The 13,703-nt window shown below is 46.6% G+C and overlaps 1 protein-coding gene across 3 annotated transcripts in view; it reads left to right on the forward strand.

Moving 5' to 3' along the window:
• The first annotated feature begins 7,265 nt into the window (after positions 1 to 7,265).
• Positions 7,266 to 13,703, forward strand: part of MAPK9 (mitogen-activated protein kinase 9) — a 59,597-nt gene continuing 53,159 nt past the window's right edge. For 2 of the 3 annotated variants that reach the window (XM_082621022.1, XM_082621023.1), the window contains exon 1: positions 7,266 to 7,494. The gene's annotated coding sequence lies outside the window, so the exon portion shown is untranslated. The remainder of the gene's footprint in view (positions 7,495 to 13,703) is intronic. The other variant, XM_082621021.1, reaches the window with a different exon arrangement.

Genomic DNA, 13,703 nt, shown 5'->3' on the forward strand with positions numbered 1-13,703 from the left:
CTCTGTGTCTTCCTTCTTCTGAGTTTCCTTTTTTGTTTTGGTGGAGCACATACTTCTTGAGTAAAGATGCTGGGAGATAAATGTTTTGAGACCTTGCATGTCTGGAAATGACTTTATGACTCACACTTGATTGAGGGTTTAGCTAATTATAGAATTCTAGGTCAGATAAAAATGTTTCTTTCAGAATCATAAAGGTAATGCTCCCTTACCTTGTTCCCAGTATTGCAGTTGAGGAGTCCAAAGTCACTCTGGTGTGCCTTTGTCAGTGACCTCTTTACTTCCTTCTTTTTGTTCCCTGTGTTCTGAAATATCACAACAAAGGTGCCTTGGATCTCTTTTCATTTAGTGTTGATTTCAGTCTGGTTACTCATGACCTTCAAGTCTGGGATGTTTTCTTGAGTTACTTTTTTATGGATTTCTTTTTGTTTCTCTAGCCTCTCCGTTATTTGGAGGTGAAGCTGCTAGGGGGTATAGCTCAGGGGTAGAGCATTTGACTGCAGAGGTGAAGCTGCTGGAATGGCCTATAGTTTCTTATCCTTCTATTGTTCATCTTATCTTTTTTCTCTACTAATTGGGAGATTTCTTCAATTTTCTCTCCCAACCTGTCTACTACCAAGATTTTTCATTTCTGCCAAATGATTTAATTTCCAAGAGCTCTTTTTTTGGCTCTGAATATATATATATATATATATATATATATATATATATATATATATATATATATATATATATATATTTAAATACATATAATATTTTTAATTAACTAAAGCCCATAATTTATTCATATCTCCTTAATTTGCATCTAATTCCCTTTTCCTATTCAAGGACATCACATGTCTCCTTGGGCTCCTTTTGGTTGTGCCAGTTTCTCAGACTTTCCTTGTTTTCGATTACCTTGACAGTTCTGAAGACTGTTTCTGGGTATTTTGTATTGATAGAATGTCCGACATTTGGATTTGCCTGGTGCTATTCTTGTGGTTAGACTGGCACTCTGTGTTTTGGGGAGGAAGACTCCAGAAGTAAAATGCCATTCTCATCACTTCATATTAAGGGTACATACTATCAACATGTCTTATCACTGTTATGTCAGGTGACCCCTGACTGAGGTAGTGTTTGTTGGGTACTCTATTTTTCCCCCCGTTCCATACTGAATTTTTTGGAAGGAAGCCATCATGCCTATCCCACACTTAAAGAGTAGGGAGTTATGCTTCACCTCCGTGAGGGGAGTATCCACATAAATTATTTGGAACTCAGTACAGATTTGTCTGTTCTCCATCTTTTTGTTAAATCACTTATTTCTGTTACTATGAAACTCATGTATAGTTCTTTTGCACTTGGAGTCATAACCCAGTGCTATGTTACTTATCTTGTTGTTCCAATTGTTCTAGCTATGGCTATTGGGAGCTCTTTCCGTTGGCTCTTGTGACAGGCCCCCTCGTTTGTGTGTGTACTTTGTAAGCACCTCCCTTTCTTGCAGTACAGCTTGCTCTAGGCTCATCTTGTATATTCCCTGCCCCTGCCCTAGAATCAGCCATTGCTCCAAGGACTCCTGGTTTCCTTTATTTGAGAATGGCATTAGAAAACAAGACCTGGGCTCTGGCTGTGTTTTCACTCCTGGGATGTCATTGCTTCTAGGCCATCTCAGCTGAGAGAGCAAGACATAACTTGTGTGCTGAATTTTTTTAATGGTGGTTCTTGTTACAAGGATGCAATATTTTTTCATACTCTTTGAAGCCTGCAATGTTTTTTTTTTTCCCCTTTGGAATTTTCTTCTCTACAGTTTCTGTTTCTTTCAAGATGCAGTTTTCTGTTTGTCTTAATTTTCTTTGCCATGTGACCTTGGGCTGTCCAGTCAGATTCAAGGTAGGTGGAAAGTCCTGAGCACACAGTGGGGCTTATTTTGATGCCAAGATTCACTGCCGGTCAATCTGGAAGGGGGCTTGTGGGGAGATGGAGGTCAAGCCTTTACTTTAGGCTTCAGGGCTGGTCAGACTTCCAGAGAAGAGCTTTCCAGTCCCTTGCCTTTGAGCAAGGGTCCAATGGCTGGTGCTCTGGGAGATACCTGGAAGAGGAGGGCTGAGGGTCACTGCATTCAGCATTCAGTCATACAGTCATGGGTCAACCCCATTTTCCATACAGCTCCCATGCCTTCAGCTGTGCCCCCAGCTCAGACATGCTGTTTTTTTTCCTTTAACATCTTTATTGGAGTATAATTGCTTTCCATTGTTGTGTTAGTTGCTGCTGTATAACAAAGTGAATCAGCTATATGTATACATATATCCCCATATCCCCTCCCTCTTGTGTCTCCCTCCCACCCTCCCTATCCCACCCCTCTAGGTGGTCACAAAGCATGAGCTGATCTCCCTGTGCTATGCGGCTGCTTCCCACTAGCTATCTATTTTACATTTGGTAGTGTATATAAGACACCCTGTTTCTTATTACCAGAGAATAAAACCCAGACTTCTGTCTTTCCCAACTGTTTTCTGCCCTTTTGCCTGCCACATCCTCACATGAGCCTGACTGACCAGCAAAGGGTGGGAGCCCTGCAAGGGGGAGCCATCAGAGTCCTCCTATGGGGGTGTTCAAACTTGACTTGAGACAGAGGGTCACCCCCCTTGGGTTGTGGAAGAGCAGAAGGTGACATGGAGAGAAGGAAGCTGACACAGAGGAACGGGATGGGTAGAGAGCTTGCCTCTGGCTTTCAGGGCCTCAGCCTGTCTCTCAAGCCTGCAGTACTGAAGCCAGCTCTACCCCTGCTCTCCCTCAGGTGCAACAATGCAGGAAACTCCCCCAAATTGTCCCCATTGGTTTAAGGGCAATGTGGCTTTCTGTAACACACAACTAAAACAGCCCTAACTTGAATCCTTTGGCACATCTCTGGTCTTGGTAAGGGCTGGGTAGAAGTGAGAGGAGGGGTTAACGGACTGTGGGGAGAGCAGGCAAAGTCGAGGGAGGGGGCCGAAAGCAGCCAGAATGAGAACACTCACATACCCCGTGTGTAAGGTCGGCACCCCGCGTTTGGTACTTTGCTCCTTGAGTCCTCGCAGCGCCCCCATCAGGTTGGGGTCACCACCGATGCCCACTCCCCATGGAACTGACGCTCTCTGAGCCTAATCCCTTGCCCAGAGGAGCACAACTAAGTGGAGAGCCTGACTGGAACCCAGGTGAAGAGGCCCACATGGGGTGGGGAGGTGGGCAGTGTCTGCCAGCAGCAGCATCAAGGGCAGGGAAGGGCAGCCAGAAACGCTCTAATGAGCCTTGACAGAAGCATGAGCAGGCCAAGGGCAGAAGTCCCCAGCCAAGAACCAAGCCAGGTTCTTCTCTCTGACTACTCTTCTCTCACCCCTACATCCTACCTGTAAGACCTGACCATTCCACCTCTTGAACAGTTTTTTTTTTCCTTTACATCAAGTTTGTTTTGTATAATTTACACACATTAAAAGTCATCCTAGGGGCTTCCCTGGTGGCGCAGTGGTTGAGAGTCCGCCTGCTGATGCAGGGGACACGGGTTTGTGCCCCGGTCCAGGAGGATCCCACATGCCGCGGAGCGGCTGGGCCCGTGAGCCATGGCTGCTGAGCCTGTGCGTCCGGAGCCTGTGCTCCGCAACGGGAGAGGCCACGACAGTGAGAGGCCCACATACCACACACACACACACACACAAAAAGTCATCCTTTCTTAGGTGCACAATTCTGAGTTTTGACACATAGATAGTCATATGAGGACCACCATAATGAAAATACAACAGAGTATGCCCATCATCCCAAAAAATTAACTCGTGGCCCCTGGGAGTCATTCCCCTCCCCACACTTGACTTTTCGCAACCACTGATGTGACTCTGCTTTTTCCAGAAGGTCATATAAATGGAATCATGTATAGTTTTACGTTTGGCTTCTTTCACTTACCATGTTTTTAATACTTACCCATGCTGTGCTGTGCACTCGCCACCAGGCCAGTCCTTTCTGTGTCAGGTAATATCCTACTGCATGGATGTACCACAGTTTGTCTTTCCATTCACTGAATTATGGACACATGGGTTGTTTCTAGTTTTTAACTGTTTTGGGTAAGGCTGCTATGAACATTCATGTAAGCTCTTTGTGTGAACATGCTTTTATTTCTCTAGGGTATATATCGAGGAATGGGGTTGCTGGGTGGTATGACCGGTATGTGTTTAATGTTATCTGAAACTATCAAACTGTTTCCAAAGTGGATAAACCATTTTGCTTTTCTACCAGCAGTGTATGGGAGTTCCATTTGCTCCACATCACCATCGACACTTGCTATTGTCTTTTTTCATACAGCCATCCTAGTGGGATGTGTAGTGATAGTGGGTTGTAATTTAATTTGAATTTCCCTAAAGTCTTGAAACAGTTTTAAAATCAGATCCTTCCTTTTGACACCTGCTGCCTTGGCCCCAGACCAGACCTCATCTTCTCTTACAAGGACCTTTGCAATAGCTCCCTAATTGGTCTTGTGGTCTTAAGCCCCTCATCCCTGAAACTTCATGTGCCCTAGTGATCTTTCCAAAATAAACATCTAATCACTCTGCTCACTTCCTTTCTTAATACTCCACAACAGCTGCCCTTTACCTCCACAGACAGGTCTCCACCCTGCGATGCCCCAAGGCCTAGCAGGTAAGAGATGAGTGAAGTTGCAGGCAGATGTGGGTAATAGGGAGTTGTGGAGACTGTGGTGAACTAGGGGTCTCACCTAAAGGGGCAGCTGCCACTCAGTTCCAGCTGACTACTATGCGAATGTGGGCCCCACGTTGCCAGAGCTTTAATTATTCAAGAGAAACCAACAATTGAGTGTTTCCAAGGTGAAAGCTCCCAATTTTTAAATGTTGGCAACTAAAAAACTTAAAAAACAAAGAAACAAACAACTCTCAGGGTTAAACAATGCATATCAGTGAGCTGAAGCCAGCCTATGGGCCTCCGGTCAGCTGTGCCAGTCCACGCACCTCAAAGCCCTCAAAATTCTCCAGTCCCCCTTCTCCATCTCCAGCAAGACTAGGTGATATGTGGTTCCCTGAACATAGCATGCATATCCTCAGTTCTGAACCTCTGGGTCTTAGTGGGCTTTCTGCCGAAAGCACTGGCCCAGAACATTCCTGCTGGCTTTCCAGCCTCAGCTGGGGCTTCCTCCCGTCCAGGAGGCCTTCCTCAACTGCTCCTCTCCACCTGGCAGGCTAGATCAGCTGTCAGTGCTCATGTGTTCCCCCTTCCCCCACCCCTGCAGTTCTCACCACACTTGTGGCAGGATCTTCTCACTTGTTGGCCTCAACCGGAATCCTGTGCGCTCTTCCAAGCACAGACCAGCTCCCTGGCCCCCACCCTGTCACCTCAGCCCTATGTCCATAAATGTTCCCTGTACTTCATAAGCCAGAAAAAAAGCAGAATCCTTTCAGAAAACTCAGCAGGAAATGCATATGGGTTTGTATGTGTGTACAATGATTTTGGGTACTCACTTTCCATGGGGTGAGTGCTTCAAAGTCAGGGCTGGAGTGTGTGTGAGAATGGGCGCTCCTTCCTAATCTGAGGAGAAGCACCTCAGTGCTCCACTGTAAAACCACAGCTCCGACAGTTTCCCATAATCCTTGATGGTGGCAATTTTTGCTCCGTTTTCTGTTGTGCACCTGGGGCAGGTGGCAGTAAGGCTGAGTGTGGGCAGGAGCCTATCAGGTGGGCCCTCCTCAATCAGGCAACACTCAGGAGTGACAATTTCAAGCAGGGCCATACTCAGTTTTAGAAAACTTGTTCTGGTAGCCAAGGTGGGGGTGGCCTAAGGGGGACACCGTACCTGGATCCCTTCCTCTACCCTACCTCTCTTCTGAAGTCCTGGTGCCCCCAGCCTGGCCATGGGTCACAGGCTTGCCACCTTCCCCCAGTTCTGCCACCCTGCTCCGTGCCCCTCAGCCCCGTAACCTCCCCCCTTTGCAGAGTCCTGCTCCTTCCCCCAAGTTTGGCCCCTGCCCTGACCACCCTGTGGTCCCAGCCACCCTGTGAGGGCAGTTTCTCCTTCACAGTCCACCAGTCTCCCCATCCGCAAAGTCCAATTCCCCTCACGCCATCCACGGACCTCTGAGCTTTTCCCCACTGTGTCCAGCCTCCTTGCCTCACTTCCAGCCTTGCTCATCCAAACACAGATCCGACAACACCTCTCCCATCATTTCACACGACTCCAGACATGCTGGAACCAGATCCAGAGACTAGAGGGCTGTGGGAGATGCCTCAAAAGAAGGTCAGTGTCTATATGTCAACGCTACTCTCTGTCTTCTTCCCAGCTTACCCTTCCCCCTCCCCGTGTCCTCAAGTCCATTCTCTACATCTGCGTGTTTAATCCTGTCCTGCCCCTCGGTTCATCAGAACCATTTTTTTAAAGATTCCATTCACTTTGTTATACAGCAGAAACTAACACAACATTGTAAAGCAATTATACTCCAATAAAGATGTTTAAAAAATAAATAAATGAAGTGATCAGGATAAGGGGGAAAAAAGGAGGTCAGTGTCAACAAACCCCAGGTCCTAGGGGCCCTCAGCACTGCACTCCCTTCCCTCCATTTACACGACTCTGCCATTCCCCTCTGAGACAGAAGCTTGAACTCTGCCCTAGGCGCACCAGCCTGTCCTCTCCTGCCCTGTCGCTGACCTGCCGAGGAAACTTGTCTGCACATGGCCATCTCCTCGCATCTCCGTCCCCGACTTCTGGGAGCACCCCTACAAACTCGTTCACAGTGAGCAGAGGAATCCAAGGTCCTCTTCTCTCGTCCCCACTCCCTCGCCGCCTCCGCCTCCCGGTCCTGGATGCCAAGGCCCCAGCTTCCCCTCGCCCTGGCCCTCGCCCTGACCCTCACCCCGGGCTCTCCCCAAAATGGGCCGGCTCCGTCTCCCTCCAGGCCGACTCGCCGCTGCCAGTCTGCACCTGCAACCCAGTGGCCCGGCTTTCGGTCGCGCCAGCCCGCCCTCTCCACCGTCTCCCGGCTCCGTGTTCGGCCGCTGCGCCGCGGGCCCCTGTGGGGGCAACGAGCTCAGCTAGCTCGCAGAACAGTGACTGCGTCAATAAGGCGCAGATGCGATCTGCTGCGCTGCCTTCGAGCGCCGCTCCCCCAGCACTGAGGGCCCTGGCTCCGCCCGCCGCCCCGCCCGAGCCGCCCGGTAGTAGTTCTCCCCCACCACCCCGCGCGCGATTGGCTGCACCAGCCCGGCTTACCGCGCGCTGATTGGTCGGCGCACGGGTCGGTCAGGCCGGGCGCCGCTGCGGCGGCGGCGGCGGAGGAGAAGGGAGCCAGACCGGAAGGGATCTAAGCGCTCCGGCGCCCCTCACACCCACTGCGGCGGCGGCGGCAGCGGCGACGGCGGCGGGGCGGAGCGGAGCAGAGCGGGGCGGGGCGGGGCGGCCGGCCGAGCCCCGGACAGCGGAGCCGCGAGCCGCCAGCGCGCAGCGCCGCCAGTCCGCCCGCCTACCCTCTCCTCTTGGCGCGGCGGCGGGGAGGCGAGGTGAGCCCGGCGGGCGGGTTAGGCCCAGCGGGGACTCTCGGGCCGAGCCTCGCTGGGGAGGGACGGCGGGAGGGCCGCGCGGCCAGGATCCGCGGGGAAGGGGGAGCGCGGGGCTGGAGGACTGGGTTCTGTGGGGCCGACCGGGGTCTGCGGGGGTGCTGGTGACCCCGGCCGCAGCCCCTCGTCCCCCGGGCTGCCGCAGTCACCCCCTCCCGCCCGGCTGTCAGCACCCCAAAGCTGAGGGCCCGCTCCCTAGTCTGGCCTTGGAAGACCTACCGTAGGGTCTGTGGGCGCACCCCCCCCCCCCGATTGTTTGGCACACAGCAGCACACCTGCTCCGGGATGCTCAGAAGCCTGGGATTTGGTTCCTGCGACCTTAGCAAAGGCACTGACACTTGATGTTTCTCGGTTTTCCCCTCAGCAAAGTGGGAGAAATGTCTGCCCTTTGGGACAGTGTTGTTGTCAGGCTATATGAATATGTGTGAAAGCGACTGGGCAGGAGCCCAGTGCACATTTGTGAAAAATTGGGCGGCATACTGCTCCTTGCTGGTTTGAGTGTGGCAGGAACCCCCTCCCCATCCGCCCAGAGTCCCCCATACTCACGCTGCTCCAGTGCCTTGTCATTGCACACTCAATGCCCAGCAACGCCAGAGCGGGCCCTGCCCAACCCACCCCGCCAACCCCCCACCACTCCCCCAACCCAGAGCACCGTTCTCCTGTCCCACCCACCTTACTTGCCTTGAACATTCAGCCCTGTTTACCTCAGGACCTTTGCACTTGCTGTGTCCAGTGATTGGAGTTGTCTCCCGGATCTTTGCACAGCTGGCTCCTTCTGGTTCTTCTTCTGGTCAGATGTCTCACTTTACACAATGCCTTCCTTGACCACCCTCTTTCTTCCCTTAGTAATTCTTTCTCATTATGTTGTTTAATTTTCTTCCTAGTATCTGGTTTGAAACTATTCTATTGATTTGCCTGTTTATTTTCTGTCTCTCCCACTAGGATGTAGCTTTATGAAAACAGGTAGTTGTCTGATTTGTCCACTGCTTTATCCCCAGTGCTTAGAAAGCACACAGTAAGTACTCAGTAATATCAGTCCAGTGAATGAATGAATGACCCTGCCCGCCTGTTGCTTCTCCTTTATGTCTGTTTAGTGACTTCTGACTAACTTGTGAAACTAGTATGCAGATGGATGCTTGCTTTCATTTTGTGAAACATTTTAATGTCCTTGACCCCTTTATTTGGTAACTGTCAGAACAAGCTGTGATATAAAATCTTACATTTTTATAATGTTTTAGCTGTAACTTCCTTCCACACATTCAGGAGACATTTACTGAATTCTACATTATCTAGGTCAGGCTTTCTGCTCGGCCCTGGGGACACAAAGGCAATAGCAACAGGGTCCCTTCCTCCAGAGAGCCCAAGAGCCCAGTAGGGAAGGCAGACATGAAGACAGTATTAGGACAGCTGGCTGTAGAGGGGGGGCTGTGCCATGGAAACTTGGAGGAGGTGATGGGTGGTGCTGGAGTTGAGCCTTGAATGGTGATGAGAAGCTTGTCAGGTGGGGGAAGCAAGAAGTGGGAAAGGGCAGGGTGAAGGAAGAACTTTAGCCCAATGTGGGGTCAAAATCAGCCTGTTGGGCCAGGTGTAAGAGAGCTTGGAGTAGTGGGGACCCTGGAGAACCAGACCCAGCTCACCCAGCAATTTTTAGAAAGAAATCAGAACTTGACATTTGTATCTACACTCTCTTGATTTTGAAATGTTGGCAGTAGCTAATTTTAAAATGTTTTAAATGCTGTGAACCAAGCAAAATACAGACCTCATTCAGCTTTGTTGCAGGATTGTCGACCTCCAGTGTAGGTTGTATAGGAGGAAAGAGTTGCAATGAGCTGGAAAGGTAGCCCAAGGCCAGAGGAGCTAGGCCCTATTTGTCCAGGTACTCTCATTTAATTGTCACTGGAGCTCTGTGATAGCAGCTACGAAGCCCATTTCTGCAGAGGAGGAAACAGGCTCCCAGAGTTTCAGCAGTCTTGTTTCATAGCAAGCAGCTGGAAAGTGAAATTTGAACCCAGGTCTCCCCCAGATCAGCATTCTTTCCTGGGTCCCTCAGCTCTGAGTATTCTCTTTTGGCTCTTCATTTGTTCTGGAAGAACAACATGCAATTTAGATAATGTTTCCCTTCATTTAACCCTTTTTTTTTTTCCCCTTCAAAAGGATTCTGCAGGGTTAAAAATAATACTATTTTGGCATAGTCTTCTCTGAAGAGTTTTGATTCTCCTGAGTCTCCTGAGGAGAATCCACTCCTGAGGATTTAATTTTCAGGATACCACTTTAAGTAATTTGTTGACAGATTAAAATGTGTTTATTTGGCCTCCCTAAATAAATGTTAGAGGATACACCTCAATTTGTCTATTTAAAATCAAATTTCTTAATTTTCTGGATAGAGAAAAGTGCCAGATGAAGCAATTAACAGTGAGAAAACCAATTTATTTCATGATGCATAAGGTAAAACAAAACCACATTGTTTTCTTAACACTATTGATTTGGCAGTAGGGCAGCTATTTCTAATCTAAATATGTAGTTATACTTGGTTAAGAAGGTGACATTTTTACATAATTTTCCCTAAGAATTAAGGAAAATTAAATTTGTATTTGGCCTTCTGTGATTGTATGAACTAGTTTCAAAATCAGTCTTTATTTTAACTGTTTATTATGAGGAATTTCAAACGTACATGGAAGTAGACAGAGTAGTATCTGGCTTTAACAATTACCAACTCACGGCCAATCTTGTTCGTCCCTAATCCCATCCATACACCTCACCCCACCTATTATTTTCAAGCAAATCCTAACTATGATGTCATTTCATCCATGAATTTTTCAGTTTATGTTCTAAAAGATAAGGATTCTTTTAAACTTTGAAGAGCAATAATTCCTTAATATCATCAAATAGCCAGTCAGCATTCAAATTTCTAGTTGTCTCATAAATTTTATAGTTTCTTTAATAGTTTCTTCATTGGAATCAGGATCCAGATAAGGTCCGTACATTGTGATAAGTTGATATGTCTTTTAAATTTCTTTTAATCTGTAGATCCACCTTTATTTCTTTTTTTCTTTTCCTTGTAGTTTATTTGTTGAAGCAATAGCTTTTCCATTATTGGGATTTTACCGATTGTACCTCTCCAATGTAATTTCTTGTGTTTCTCTGTATTTCTTGAAAAGTTGTAGTTGGATCTAGGCGAGGTTTGGTCGGATCCAGGGTGCCTTCCTAAGGGGGTGCATGCTTCCTCTAGAGGCAAGTAGTCCTGGTTGGCTCACACAATGATGTTAGCCACTGTTTGATACTCAGTGCCTGGACCCATTGATTCATTAAGAGGGCATATTATTTCGGGGACAAGTTTGTATATCATTAGCCCAACAAGAACTCATTTTTTAGAAAGGACTGTGGATCTTTTCACATTTTTTATTGGCCTTTGGATTGCCAGTTAAAGTATTGTTAAAAGGTGCCTCAAATCCTCTTTGGAAACTGTTGGGGTGTAAATTAATAGATATAAAAATAATGAGCAAGAATTGTCTCCATTTTAGCATAGGAATTCCTTACAGCTAAGGAAATTTACTAAACATTTGAAGGTGAAATTCAACAAATTTGATTTTATTTAATGTCATTTGGTTTCTTGGTTCTTTTTTTGTTTTTGGATTCTATAAAGTATTCTACTACTTTTTTTTTCCCCAGCTAATTTTACCTTAGAACCTTTCTTAAGCAAAGACTACATACTCTGAAACATTTCAGGAATAGTAAAGTTTCTAAGGATATATGGATTACAAATGAGGCAGGTTTTTTTCCCCTTAAAAGAGAGGCATTAATATTAACTCTCATTATGTTAAACGGGTTCTTGCCTGTTGTGAAGTTGTTATTTGAATATTTCTATAACAATTATTTGGCTATTAGGAGAATGAACAGTGTGAAAACCACCTGTTAGTTTGTCTTTCCATAGGCCAGTGTAGGAAAATCTTGGGGATTTGTTTTAAAAACATATTGTTTTTTTAGAACAATTTGTTTAAAAAACATGTCTCCACTCCCCTACAATGATTTTAAGAGAAAGAATCATTGAGAATGATTGCTTTTAAAAACCTCCTTTTCCTTAAAAAAGAAAAAAATATATATATATACACACACACATAAACATATACACACATGTATTTCTACAGAACTGTAAATGATTTAATTTGTTCAACTATTTAAATATTGTATATCTAAACTGATGCTGCTACTAGTTTGATTTCAGCATATCTAGGCATGAGGGTGCAACCCAGGTAGTAAATCCCCCAGCTCTGATTCTAGAATCAAATCCATTTTTCCAATTCTTAACTCTCAGAAACATAACTACTATTATATGTTGGAAAGTGGGTGTCTTCTAAAAATTTCCTGAGAAGATGGCAGACTAGAAGGATGTGTGCTCACTCCCTCTAGCAAGAGCACTGGGATCACAACTAACTGCTGAACAGTCATTGACAGGAAGACAGTGAAACTAACCAAAAAAGATACCCCACATCCAAAGACAAAGGAGAAGCCGCAGTGAGACGGTAGGAGGGGTGCAATCACAATAAAATCAAATCCCATAACTGCTGGGTGGGTGACTCACAAACTGGAGAACAATTATACCACAGAAGTCCACCCACGGGAGTGAAGGTTCTGAGCCCAACATAAGGCTTTCCAACCTGGTGGTCCGGCAACAGGAGGAGGAATTCCCAGAGAATCAGACTTTGAAGGCTACCAGGATTTGATTGCTGCACTTCAACAGGACTGGGGGAAACAGAGACTCCACTCTTGGAGGACACACACAAAGTAGTGTGTGCATCAAGACCCAGGGGGAAGAAGCAATGACCCTATAGCAGACTGAACCAGACCTACCTGCTAGTGTTGGAGGGTCTCCTGCAGAGGCAGTGAGCAGCTTTGGTTCACCACAGGGACAAGGACACTGGCAGCAGAAGTTCAAGCCTGTAGGCTCCAGTGCTGGGTTGCCTCAGGCCAAACAACCAACAGGGAGGGAACTCAGCCCCACCCATCAAGCAGATTAAAGTTTTACTGAGCTCTGCCACCAGAGCAACACCCAGCTCTACCCACCACCAGTCCCTCCCATCAGGAAGCTTGCACAAGCCTCTTAGATAACCTCATCCACCAGAGGGAAGACAGCAGAAGCAAGAAGAACTACAATCCTGCAGCCTGTGGAACATAAACCACATTCACAGAAAGACAGACAAAATGAAAAGGCAGAGGACTGTATACCAGGTGAAGGAACAAGGTAAAACCCGAGAAAAACAACTAATTGAAGTGGAGATAGGCAACCTTCCAGAAAAAGAAATCAGAACAATGATAGTGAAGATGATCCAGGACCTCTGAAAAAGAATGGAGGCAAAGATTGAGAAGATGCAAGAAATGTTTAACAAAGACCTAGAAGAATTAAAGAGCAAACATCTTGAAGAATTAAAGAACAAACAAACAGAGATGAACAATACAATAACTGAAATGAAAAATACACTAGAAGGAATCAATAGCAGAATAACTACGGCAGTAGAATGGATCGGTGACCTGAAAGATAGAATGATGGAATTCACTGCCTCAGAACAGAATGAAGAAAAGAGAATGAAAATAAATGAAGATAGCCTAAGAGACCTCTGGGACAACATTAAACACACCAACATTCGCATTATAGGGGTCCCAGAAGGGGAAGAAAGAGGGAAAGGACCTGAGAAAATATTTGGAGAGATTATAGTCAAAAACTTCCCGAACATGGGAAAGGAAATAGCCATCCAAGTCCAGGAAGTGCAGAGAGCCCCAGGCAGGGTAAACCCAAGGAGAAACACGCCGAGACACATAGTAATCAAATTGACAAACATTAAAGACAAAGGAAAATTATTAAAAGCAACAAGGAAAAAACAACAAATAACATACAAGGGAACTCCCATAAGGTTAACAGCTGATTTCTCAGCAGAAACTCTACAAGCCAGAAGGGAGTGGCACAATATATTTAAAGTGATGAAAGGGAAGAACCTACAACCAAGATTACTCTACCCAGCAAGGATCTCATTCAGATTCGATAGAGAAATCAAAAGCTTTACAGACAAGCAAAAGCTAAGAGAATTCAGCACCACCAGACCAGCTTTGTAACAGATGCTAAAGGAACTTCTCTAAGTGGGAAACACAAGATAAGAATA

Source organism: Mesoplodon mirus (assembly GCF_964341445.2).
Source record: "Mesoplodon mirus genome assembly, chromosome: 5".
Lineage (NCBI taxonomy): Eukaryota > Metazoa > Chordata > Mammalia > Artiodactyla > Ziphiidae > Mesoplodon > Mesoplodon mirus.